Raw genomic sequence first — 12,051 nt, forward strand, 5'->3', positions numbered from 1 at the left:
ATCAACGTGATGTCGAAGAAAGTCAGTTTAGAATGACTCTTCTGTTATTTATGCCACATATAATCCCTAATAGTGCATTCCATGTGGTGCAAGAAAGACCATTGATTATGATAGATTATAATTTATTGAATACCGATTATGATAGATTATAATTTACCAAATCATGACACGTGGAGTTTGCAAGAAGGTAGTATCTATCGAAAAAAATATGGTATGTGCAAGTATAACATTAGGAATAAGGGTGCGGGTACCCATTTAACCTGAACCAAACCAAAATTGAAACTGAAAACCCTAATTCTGAATCTCTTTTCATTGATCCAATTATAATCGGATCTCTTGAAATGAAGACAGTGAAACCTATTGTGAATTGGAACCAGAGACACCAATTAAGAAGAAATTTTTTTACAATTGTAATTCTAATTCTAGTAAGATGAGAATCGAAATCAGAAATGATAGAAACCAAAATCGATAATTTTATCAGTTCTAATTCCTTTAGGAATTGAACTAGGTAGAGCTAAGGGGGAAATGATAGAAACCAAAATCGATAATTTTATCAATTTTAAGTAGGTTTTTTAAAATACCTAAGCTACACTTTGACAACAACATTTAAAAGACTGTTTATTTTAAAAGTGACCCCACATTTTAGTGAATATTTGAAATACCCCTAGGTTTTAAGATTGATGATATGCCCCTTAACCTTGGTCTTCTCTTATGGATTAACGATCATCATTTTCTTCATATAAGATAATAAGATACAAAGTTTGGAAAGAAAAAAAAAGGGAGGGGGGGGGGGGGGGGGTGGCATTTAGATGACTTTTCAATAATTTATAAATGACAATTAAGGTTAAGGTTGTAGACACCACATTTTTTGCACTCGCTTGACTAATCAACTTGTCAACTTGATTGTTGTAATTTCCGGTGATAAACGAATGTTTTAAAAGTTTTTGTTCGTCACTAGATATATTTTCAAAGCTCAAATGAGGTATTCCACACACACAAAAATATTAGAAACCACATTACGCTAGGAAAATGTGACTCTAAACATAGAAATCATCATTTTAAAATTTAAAAAACTTTACAAGAAAAATTATCAAAAATTGACTAAAGTATAAAAATACCCCTAACACCAAAACACCCCTAGAGGTCGTATTACATTTAAAAAAAATATATTTTTGAACACAAAAAATGATAAATTGGAACAAAATAACTGTTTCACCAATTTTCACAAAATCCAAAATACCTCATGATACCCATGCCCATTTCATGTCAAAAGACATAAATAACACAAGACAACATTTCCAATAAATTTTTCTTGAAATTAAAATTGATACAGAAACATCTCAAAATGTCAAAAAATGACCTCCCAAAGCAAAAGCCCTCTTTGAGGGCAAAAAGGTAATTTTAACTCTAAATTTTGAAAATCTAAAATTAATAATTAAAAACTTAATAAATGCAACTTAAAATCTTAATAAATTAAATTTAAAAAAATAAATAAATAAATAAACAAATAAACAAATAAATGTAATCAAGTGAACTTATGGGCCCAATTCCAAGTGGGACCTACCAAATATTTAATTAAAGAATCTTCCATGGGGTGTATTAAAGAATATCAATTACTTAAATAAATTAAACCCTTTATAGAGAGGGTCAAAATTTTTTTAAATATTTTATTCTCCGTAAATCAAATAAAAATAAAAATCACCTAAAGATTAGTTAGAGATAGACTTTAGCTAAAAGAAACCTAATCTTACACAAACATTATCAAAAACCTCTTTAAAAGAGAAATCTACCATCAAATCTCATATGCCTTCAGAAATCCAAGGAAAAAGTAGTCAAAACCTCTCCAAAATTTTCCCAAAAGCCTTAACCTAGCTCAATACCCATACCCAGGCCTTAATTTTCAATTCGAAAAAAAAAAAAACTCAGAAAACCTTCAAATCACTCAAATCTAGTCAGAAAAATACTTAGAAATTCTTATCTAAGAGTTTGGGAGAAGATATAGAACCGAACATAAACAAAAATTATAAATCACAAGAGGAACGCTCACTACCAATATCTGAGGGCACACATCGTCAGCAATCAACTGCCAATTGCAACCCAAATGTAATCACATTAATGCTAGAAATTAGGATTTATGCAATATAGATTTTTATTATTAATAAAGACCGACTTTTGTCGGGTGGGATTTGTATCGAACACCTTCCAATCCCGTACTCGTGATCTCTTCGTAGAATTTATGCTTTATCTATTTCAAATCAATTTTTGGTTCCTAAACCATAAAATTAGGTGTCAACTCTGTAAATCTGACAAAATAAATTATTCCCAACTAAAATGGATCTGCACCTACGGATCGATGCACTTTCAAAGGTACATATATCATTTTCTATAAAAGAAGACTAAGATCAAGGAGCATGTTATACCATTTTTATAACAAATGGGATTCTAAAATATTTACTAATACCTGGAGGGGTCACCTCTCAACGAATGGTGTGAGAAGGGTAATTGAAGTATTTTTTGAATAAATATTTAGAAATATTTTTTTAAATTAATATTTTACAACGGATGTCCTAAACCGTCCACATTTTATATGAAGGACTTCTTAATCTTTTCTAACTAACAAAATATAATTTAAATACCTTCATTTTCAATTTGCAACTGAAAATCTTTAATCTTTCTTTCTAAAATCAGACATCTTCAAGCTCTTCAACATTTATAGTTAATTGATTTTAATCTATTTAACCCTGTTTTCAACCTGGCATTAATCCCTTGTAGAAAATCCTAGAATTTTCTTTCAAAAAATAACATCTTCTTCTATTTTAAAAATTCCTATATTGTACTTTAAGTTTAAATGTTAAAGTAAATTAATTTTATGATTGAAAACTAACCTAAAAAAATTTACTTAAGGAGGTTGAAGATGATTAGTTTTGGAATGATAAAGCATAGAATTTTTTGTTTCAGGTTGAAGACAAGGGTATTCAGGTTATTTTATATTAACCTATTAGAGAAGACCGAGGTCACCGCATCATGTAGTCATGTTGGTAAATATTGGAGGTATCCTATATTTTTAAATTGATGACATTGTCTCATTGACTTAAGTCTTCTCTCATAGACTAATGAGAAATTACCTAAAGGCCCTTTCCTTTACCTTCTCAAAATCAATCATCTTTGGAATCTTCAACCCTACTAGTTAGCTTTAGCTTGCCCCTACTAAAAGAAAATCTTGGCTTCGCCTGACCCTAATCAAAAGTCAGGATCTAGATATTTTATTGGACCAATGCCAAAGGTTAGAGGCGACAAATCAATATGTTGAAAATCTTTGGAGACATACCTACAATGCCTTATAGGAAGTTAGTCAACGCAAAGTTAAATCTTTATAGTGAGAGAAGGTGGAGTAGAAGTGTTTCTACACCAAAATTTGGATTTCGAAAATGCCCTCATCTTAATATTTAAACTTAATATAATTAGGGTCAAAAAAACAAGAAAATTGCATTCCCGCATCCCTAAAATCACATTGGTTAATTTTCAAAATTACAAAATATAATTTTTACTATGTAATCTTCAAAATCATCCTTTAATTAATATTTAAATTATAAGTAAGTCTTGTAAAAACATACGTTTGCACATGCCACCTTCTAGTTTTAAAAAATAAATATAAAATTAATAAGGTGTAAAAAACCCTACTTCAGAGTATTTATACTCGAGATAGATGAAGATTTACTATTTCTTTTAAGAGTCGTGATTTTTTGGCTCCCCGTCTGACATACTCCCCATCTACTCTCCTGGCAAGGCATGCGCATAGAATCATAGATTTTTTCTTCGGGATAAACAATTGCACATTATGGGGATGCACAATTTTTTATCCCAAGAAAAAAAATCTATGGTTCTATGCACATGCCACTTCTAAATAGTAGAGGAGAGTATGTCAAAGGGGGAGTAAGGTTATCATTATTATTCTTTTAAATCTTAATTCATCAAAGTCACTATTACCATCATAATTAATTATAAGCATAGGAACAAGCAATTGAGATAATGTGAACATAAAAACAAGACCAACTTTCCAAAAAGTCATCCCCATTACCATCTTTTTTAAATTAATTTCTGCTTAGTTTGGTCGTCCTATGTGGTAAGTGGATCTTTTACACGCACCTCAAGCTCATGGATAACAAAAGTTGGTCACGCCACAAAATTTAGGATAATCCATTAATACAATTTTTATTATTGTAAGGGTGTCTTTTTCAAAAAAAAAATAATTAAAAATATGAATGGAGCTCCTTACAATTGTGATTTGTGAGTCGAACAATTAGTATAATTTGGTCTCATATCTTTAAATTAAACTTGGCTGAGTGGACTTGATTTGGTTGGATTATAGAACCGAAATTCGACTCCAAGATATGATGAGATCATACCGTATTGGGTTCAACTTGACTTGATGTACATTTGAACTAAGTCAAATTTTCAGTTAAAACTATAAATCATTTGTGCTTAAAAGCCGATGACCCTAAATATAAGACTTGTTACATCTCTACAACGCATCTAATCTTAAGACATTTAAAATAAATAAAATTAAAATTCATCATCTTCAAAGTCTTATCTTAAAGATTTGAGATCGGTTAAATGAATCTTGTTCCTCTATTCCATTTTGTCCAAATTTCATGTCCATCCTCTATCTTTTAAATCTTCCTCACGTTCTTTTATAATTTTCAATTTGAATATTTCTTATTATTGAGACTATAATTAGCTTTTGTTGAACATACCCAAATTATTGCAATTAACAAATGAGATTATTGACATAAAATAATTCAATTATTGGAAAGTATCCTCAAGATAAGTATCACCAAGATATGTATAGAATCCCAACCGTTGGATGTTTTGCTTACTATCGAGATTATATATTATTTATCACTAATGCTAGGGTGACATTGGATTTACTATGATTCTCACAATTCTGTCGTGGAGGTGCACATGTAACTATAAATGCTTTTTACTCGTATATCGAGGAAACACATCTTCGGTTACGTACGCACCCCACATCAAAAATGTGAGAATTATTGCAATAAATCCAAATTTCACCCCAGCACGACTCATTATTTATTTAATCATATTTCTTGAGTCAAGGGAATCCAACCCATTGTGTAATTAGTATTTAACATGATAACTCAGTAGTTAATTAACAATTAAATACTTAAGGCTGATCAGATGGTAGGCCTCCATCAGAATCAGAGGTCCAAATAGATAGCATGCGTACTGCTCCGTACTTAGCAGTGTGGGTCCGCTTGATCAACCACCTTACCCACATATATACTAATAAAAGTAAAACTAAAAATCATTATTAAAAGTTATGTTAGAATGTGGAAAATGACTAAGAAAGACATTTACGCTCGTGCATGTGAGAAGAGACACATAGGTTACCTAAGGAATCAATTTATTATAACTGAATAATGCTGAAGTGACCTCAAGATCGTACTTCACATGTATGTACTTTGGTGACGTGAAAGTGTGGAAGAACCATACTACAGATATTTTCATCAAGATATAAGTGAAAAAATTTATGATTCCTACACACTTCCACGTAAAGAAAGTATGATATGAGGTACAATTTCAGGTCAATTCAACACGACTCTTACTAACATGCAAAGCAAAAAAGGGGATAATAGAGGGAACCTACCGAGTAGGTTCTAAATTTCCCGTAGGACTGGCACTGGATCCGGATAATATCTGTTTACCCAACTCATCCAACCCAAGTTTTTCTAGATGAGTAAAGTATCTTAGGGTTGGATATGAGTCTGCATCCTATTCAATCCGAATACCCATTTATTCACATATGAGATACATGTATGTATAACTTAATATTAAGGTTTTTCCATCATCTTTAGAATGATGTATACATCCCACTCAGATATCCACTTGAAATTTGGGTATAAGTCTAATACGGATATCGTTTAAAAATTCGATAAATAACCAGAGAAGGATATCCTTACAAAAAGTGGGTAACAAATTGGATATGGATATATGCATATAGAGTTTGGATATCTGGATATAGAGTTGGATAAGGATACAGATATATGTTTCATCCAACCCATTGCCAACCCTAGTTTCTTGGCATTCCATGTGAAGGGAAAACCATTAGCCAATTACCCACATTGGTAATTTGTTATAGTTGATTTTCCCTCCACGTAACGTGTACAGAAATCTTAGCAAGACTGCGATGCTAACTATGTTTGGAATTAGTAAAATGAATATTGTTCCTCCATTGTTTTTGGCCACGTCAATTATAAGCAAATACTGTTTTGAATTTCTTCAACAATATTTCAAAATTGACATTCATTCATTCATTTCAAAGTAAAATAAATTTATGAATTTTAAGATTCAAAATTATAAATATCTTCTAACGTACACAAAGAGGAAACTGATGTAACTCATAAAAGCTTTCCTTCTCAAGGATAATTGCATTCTAAACCTATGATACCTAGTTTGTTGGTCTACTCAAATTTGAATTTGGGTTCACAGTTCATCACGCTAGAATCAGCCCAACTTATTCCTAGACAAAAATAATTCATTTTCAAGTTCACTAGAATAAGCCTCCAGCGCATGCTCCAGCATTGTTCTCGATTACTCGCCCACTTTGTGATTCGAGACTTTTGATTCAACTCAGTTTGACTTGATTGAATGTGTGCAACTGTTATTTGGAAGTTTATTGAAATTTGTTTTTTATTTTCAAAATTCTTGAATCTTGGCTTAATACACGCACATAAGGGAAGTAGGCATCATAGACACGATAAAGGACTTACTTCTTTTTTTTGTATATATACGTGAAGAGGTATGGTCCAATTTCTCAAAAAAGAAAAAAAAAGAAAAATCATTGTATCTTCACTATGTGAACCTCAATGCCGTTGGACTAGCAAAATGGTTGGTAAGTGGTTCGTTGTATTCTATGAACGTAATACTTAGCATATCGTGAACTGATTTGCTTTGTATCATTTTGGTCTAGTAGGAACAAATTTTATAATAAGGTTCCAAACCCACATAATTTCTAACGATGTGTTTGGATTGAGAGAAATTGAGAGAAGAGACGAGAAAATAAATGAATTTCTCTCTATTTCTATTGTTTGGAATTTTAATTAAGTCAGAGAGAGAAAAGAAAAGAATTGGAGAGAAGAAAAGAATGGTGAGTTTTCTTTCTCTCCAAAAGTGAAGTTAGAGGAGAAAAATCCCTTTTAAAATATTTTATAATTTCAACTCACTATGTAAAAATTGAAAAATTCTATAGAAAAAATTGACGGTCAAGGCCCACGAATTTTAGAAATTAAGTTTTGACGGTCTAGGACCGTTGAAATTCTTGATGTTCTCAGATTTGACAGCTTAGAATTGTTGAATTTCTCTCATCCTTCATTAATTTGATAGATTCGGCCCGTCGGAAAAAAAAACTTGACAATGAAAATTTTAACACCAATTCGACCTCTTGATCCGTCAAATTTAGACTTTTTCACATTGTGACTATTCCCCTAGATATCTTTTAAGACATTTTAAAATTCCAAATTTATCTTAATTTCTCTCTTGTCAATCCAAACAAGATAGAGAGAAACTTAGTTTCTCTTCTCTTCTCTTGATGGATTTCTCTTCTCTCCACTTCTCTCAACCCAAACAAAGTGTAAAAGACAAATTTTTAGGGGATAACAATACTAAATTTTTTTGCTTCCCTAATATTATCACAGTTCCTCCAAACAAAGACAAAATTGGTTCCCATTTGGATTAGAATTGGATCTTGTCTACCCCAAAATTCAATCAAGTTCATATCCTTTCAATAGTAAACAACGTGTGTAGTACACAATGATTTGGAGAATTTTTATTAGATTAATGTAAATATAAAATTTCATACCATGTGAATGTATCATGCAATTATAATGTGAAAAAAGCTCAAATTTGTCAGCCTTGGAATTGGCGTCAAATTTTTCATTGCTAATTTTTTTTTTTTTTCAACAAGCTGAAATTATCAAATTAATGAAGGTTGGGAAAAATTTCAACAGTTCTAAGCCGTCAAATCTAGCAACATCAAGAATTTTAATGGTCCTAAACCGTCAAAATTCAATTTCTAAAATTCGTGAGCTTTGGCCCATAAATTTTTTCTGTCTAATTTTCCGATTTTCACTTAGTGAATATAACCCTAATGCATAAAGTGAGGACCTAATTTTAGAGCCTTCTTTAGTGCTTCCCTCTTAGTGGAAAACCCATTATAGTTTTACATCCTTAATTAAGCATTACTTAGTTGTGAAAATGACGTAGCTCCATAGTGGTCTCTTTCTTTGCCTTTAAAAACTTACCACTTGTAGCTTATCACAATTTTAAAAGAGTACATTTCAGGTTATTTTTAAAAAACGTTTTTTAGTCTTTTTGAAAGTAAATTAGGTCATGAAAAATACCCATCAAGCTTTCTGAGGATTTTCCCATCTTTAATAAAGTGAGGTTTAGATTCTCAAATGGGTTTGATTGGCTCATGGTTATGTCACTAGAAAGAATAGCACTTATATTACATGAAGGGCTTCTCTAAAGGTTTGAAAAGCAAACTCAACTATCAAAAGGAATGGGTTGTATTTCAGATGACACTCTTGTTTTTTGACACTACTATCCATCAAATGTATCTTAATCATAGAGATTAATATATTATTAAGGCTAGCACGACACATAGCCAAAAGCCAATTTTAATTTTTAAACCCACACTCGGGTGTTAGAAAAATAGGGTTTTGAACAATAAAAATTAAAACCAAGCGTGATGCATTTCATTTATTAATTTTACGTACAAGTTAACTATGTGTCATTTTTTAGCATTGACAACAATATTCTAAATGATGTGTGATAGATATTGTGCAACATGACACATTTTTTTACACTATTTTAATTTTTTGAGACCATTTTCTGTTTGACACTTGGAATTTTCTCGATGGATAAAGCTTATTCAATGATCCAAACGTTTTAATGTGCAAGGGAGATCTTACCAAACAAGAACACGTATTAGTTCTCCCTATTGTGTATTCTTATTACAAGCTTAATTAATTTGATGTTTCATATGTTATTTAATGTAGATAAAATTAGAAATAAATGCATTCGAGAAAATGTAAGAATAGCTCATGTAGACGATAAACTAAGATAAAGTCAATTGAGATGTTTTGGACATATTCAACAAAAGGTCAATTACATAAATTTCCAATAAGAATAAATATTCAAGTCGAAGATCCTCAAAGAGTGAGAAAATCCAAAAGAACACAGAACAAAATGGTGGGAAGTAGATATGAACCCATTCTCAATAAATACTTGGCCTTGGAAAGAGTTGAATGGAGTTCTTGATATATATATAATTTAATGAAGGTTGAAGTGATTAAAAAAATTAATTTGAAAATAACAACCTGATACACTTCAATTAGTTAGAATAACATTTAGCACTTCGCCCACCTTATCCTCACAGGACTTTCGATTCAACAAGCATAAATAAAGTATAGGGGTCAACATGTGTCGGTTTGTTCAATAATTCGGACTTGAAGCTTGTTGGGCTAGAGTTTATTGGACTAGGGTTTCTCCATATTTTTCTTGAGAAGTATTTCTGAGATTTGTGTTATCAAGATTCTCATAAATCTCAACCATTGGATTTTGTGTTTAAAGGATCCGGATCATGTGTTTATTTCATGAGTCATTCTAAGAGTCAATGGATTCCAACCCGTTATTTTATTTATGGAAAAAAAAACAGAAAAAGAGTCATGCTGGATTGACGCTAAAGATTGTACCTCATATCGCACATTTTGATGTGAAAGTAATTAGGAATCATTAATACTTTTCAACTTGTATCTTGATGAAAATCATCTATGATTCCTACACTAATTCTCATCACGATGTGCTATGTGAGATACAATTTTGAGGTCACATTTAAAAAAAAAAAATGTCATTAGTAAAACGAATCAGAGTACCCACCTTTTACACTAATTCCAATAGTAAATTGGAAGTGTTGTTTGTAAGGGAATTCCCTTATTATGGTTGATTAGACATCACCAAGGATCTATTACTAGGATATAAATTAAATATGAAGTAGAGGCATCTCGTCAACAAAACTACTTTGTTAATTTTGCCAAGTATCTATCAGTTAACTACTAAATATAGAATACATGTAAAAAATTTAGTGTCCAAAGTAATATAAAATTTACTAAAAAATGAAAACGGGTAGGTAGTTCAAGAGCTTAATTTCTAGCATAACTATTTTATATATCTCAAACAACTTATCAATGGGAGAAGTTATGGCATTTAACAAATGTTAAATTTTTTTAAGAGGATAAGTTGAAGGGGAGTATAAGGTAGATGTAATTGACTGCAATAAATTAATAACGATTATTGTAAATTTAGATACATCACTATTGTAGGAATCAAAAAAAATATATATATATATATTCACTGGGATTAGTAAAGTTGCCAAATCAATGCATTCGGATTCGGTTCAACCCGATTAATCAAGTACCATAGGTCTGATCCATACCCCAATCGGTTCGACCTCTATATTGCCCGACGCCTTCACCCCTTCTCAACCTCAAGGAGGTTTGGCCTCTATATTGGCTGACCCATCTACCTCTTCAATCCTAAGGAGGTTCGACTTCTATATTGGCCGACCCCTCAACCTCTTAAATCCCAAGATGATTCAGTTTATATATTGGTTGACCCCTCAACCTCTTCAATCCCAAGATGGTTCGGCCTCGCTTAGGAGCCAACCTCTTCACATATATTAACATAAAATGGTCTGGCCTCCTTTGGAGTCAACCTCTTCACTCATTACCTCATAGGGTGGTACGATCTCATGAAGGAGCCGACCCCTTAACCACTTCGCTATAAGATAATTAGGCCTCCTCAAGGAGTGAACCCCATTTTAATTCATCATAAGATGGACCGACCTCTTCAAGGAGTTGATCTCTTATTGATTCTCACTTAAATGTGATTCAATCTCCTCAAGGAGTCAAACCCTTGCTATTTTTGTCCCAAGGAGGTTAGACCTCCTCAAAGAATCGACCCCTTTTTAGTACGTCCCAAGAAGGGAGCCTCCTCAAGGAATCAACCCCTTGTTATTTCATTTAAAGGAGATTCGGTTCCTCGAGGAGCCGACCCCTTGGTATTTTCATCTGAAGGAGGTCCAAACTCCTCAAGGAACTAACCCCTTGCTATTTTCATCCGAAGGACGTTCGACATCCTCAAGGAGCCAACCCCTTGCTATTTCATCCAAAAGAGATTCGGCCTCCTCAAAGAGCCAACTTTTTGCTACATCATCCGACTCTTCCAACTCTTCTCTCAAACATTAACGTGATTTTATCAAGTTTTGCTAATGGCAACAACTACTTCTTATTCTCCTTGCTCTAATTTTTCTCAAGTTCTAAGTTGATCGTTGGAGGTCCTTTGGCTGACACCACATCGATGTCTTTTTACATGAGATCAACAAAGGAGATGATCAAAAAAGTACAAACGAAGAAGACAACTAGAAACATAAATAATCAACACAGATATCAATGATCAAAACATCATCAATAATATGAATCTCAAGGATTGGGGGATCCAAAGAATCACCAACAACTATTATCATTATCTAATCTTTATCTCAAAGACTTTGTATTGGCAAAACAAATCATATTCTTCCATTCAATTTTTCCTAGAGCTATGATTGTTTGTTATTGAAAGTATGGTTATATCCGCTTTCATTATTACAATCTATGTTCTTTTGGGTGTTCATCTCATTCTTATAGCATCTTTGTTTTCCATATTTCTTCAAACTAGGGTCGTAATTGGCTTTCAATGTATGTACCCAAACCATTTCAATCAGTTTTTTCTTAATTTATGCATATTTAATTTACTCCTACACTATTTTTTTCAAATGCAGTCATTTCTAAGTTTATGTCTTAATTATAAATGCAGGACCCCTAATCTTACTAATTTCTTCTTTTATATATATACGAGAGTTCGCTCGGGCCTACAACACAAACATCCCCTTTAGGATTAAAGGGGTAAAAATGAAAAAAAAAAAAAAAAAAAAAG

The sequence above is a fragment of the Akebia trifoliata genome, chromosome 11 (genome assembly GCF_017979445.1).
Source record: "Akebia trifoliata isolate Shusen 1 chromosome 11, ASM1797944v1, whole genome shotgun sequence".
Taxonomy (NCBI): domain Eukaryota; kingdom Viridiplantae; phylum Streptophyta; class Magnoliopsida; order Ranunculales; family Lardizabalaceae; genus Akebia; species Akebia trifoliata.